The sequence below is a fragment of the Dipteris shenzhenensis genome, chromosome 18 (genome assembly GCF_047967505.1).
Source record: "Dipteris shenzhenensis isolate YYH24624 ecotype China chromosome 18, Dip_SZ_1.0, whole genome shotgun sequence".
Classification (NCBI taxonomy): domain Eukaryota; kingdom Viridiplantae; phylum Streptophyta; class Polypodiopsida; order Gleicheniales; family Dipteridaceae; genus Dipteris; species Dipteris shenzhenensis.
In genome coordinates this window covers 29,849,359-29,851,064 of record NC_141613.1, presented here as the reverse complement: position 1 = coordinate 29,851,064, position 1,706 = coordinate 29,849,359, and positions in this window count along the sequence as shown.

Sequence of the window (1,706 nt, the reverse complement as noted above, 5' to 3'; positions counted from 1 at the left end):
GTTATGCAGTAAGTTCACTAGCATAGTTTATGGCAAATCCAAAACAGTCTCACTGGAATGCAGCAAAAAGAGTCTTGATAAACATCAGAGGTATAAGACAGTTTGGGATAGAATACAAAGGAAGTCATCGTCCATGGTTGCATGGGATATTGTGATAGTGACTATGCTAGAGATCATGAGACCAGGAGATTGACACAAGGATATGCATTTTTCCTTGGTCAAGGTGCTATATTATGGTTGTCAAACAAACAACCAACTATTTCTTTGTCTTTGACTGAAGCAAAATATAGGGCACTCACTAAGGTGCATGTGAGGCTATATGGATCAGAAGACTATTGTCAGAAATAGATTACTTTGATGAGTCAAAGCCAACAACAATATAGTGTAATAATCAATCGGCTCAAGCATTGTCCAAGAATCTAGTATATCACTCCAAGATAAAGCACATTATTGTCAGAGAGCACTTCATTAGAGAAAGAGTATTACTTGGTGACATCACACTTCATCATTGTGATAGCAAAGAGAATGTTGTACACATCTTTACCAAACCACTCGGTAAAGAGCTATTCGAGAAACACCGAGTAGCTCTTGGTTTGACGTAGAGGAAGGACATTACCACTAAAGGGGTGTGATGGAATGTAATGCTCGGTCCTTCTTAGATTCCCCAAAATCATCATCTTGAGGGAAGGCCTATTTCATGATGTTGATCTTGAGGGAAGGTGTTGAGAGTTCACGCTCAACATCATGTGATCATGTGCGCATAGCACCATCATGTGTGATCATATGTGCATAGCACTAACATTATAGAGTTCTATAAAGGAAAGGGTTAGATTCTCTAACCCTAACTCTAAATGTGTTTGTATATATTCTACATTTTCAACTAAATCTCGTGTACAGTTAGTCATTTGTGGTGTGCTCTCTAGCTATGCCCTCTCTCCTCATCTCCACTCTTCTCCTCTCCCCTCTTCATATTTTGTCATCATCAACCATAAATGTTTTAAGACCATCATGCAGTAGTCCCACTAGTCTGGATTCCAAAATTTCAATCCATTTTGGTTTTCAACAAATAGTTTTTATTTATGTTGCAATGGCCATTTGCTACTGCCTTGAGCGCTAGCAAATGTGATGGTGTAGGGTATCAGCGATCGGCGCCGATTCACATCCGTCGACGATTGGGGGGCGGAGTGGTACACGTGGCGGAAGGCAATTCTTGGAGGCAGCGTGGTCCATTTATTATTGGTTTGTGGAGGCGGTATGGTGTTTCAAGACGTGTGCTATGTGACGCGTGGAAGTTGGGGATTGGGAGCATGTTTGTGGTTTTGTGTGTAAGTGGATTATTGATTTTGTGCATTGGATTGAGGGTGATCCAATGGTTAGGTTTGTGTTGTTTTGTATCATTGATTTGTTTTGATCTGATAGTTTTGTGTTGGTTGTAGTGATGTGTGTGGTGTCTTGTGATGCCTTATTTTGTGATTTTTGATTTGTGCCGTTAGATTAGATTGTGATGAACGGTTATATTTTATTGGTTTGTTGCTTTGTAGTAGGTTGGTTACGTTGTTCTTCATCTCTGCAGGGACGTTTCGGGTGGTCGATGGAGGTTGGTGGTCAGAGCATGGAGGGTATTGATGGAGGGTGTTGGTTCTTTTGAATGCTTCGTGGTTTATTCTGGTTTTGTTTATAAGGGCTTGGTCTCTGAAGGTGCTCGG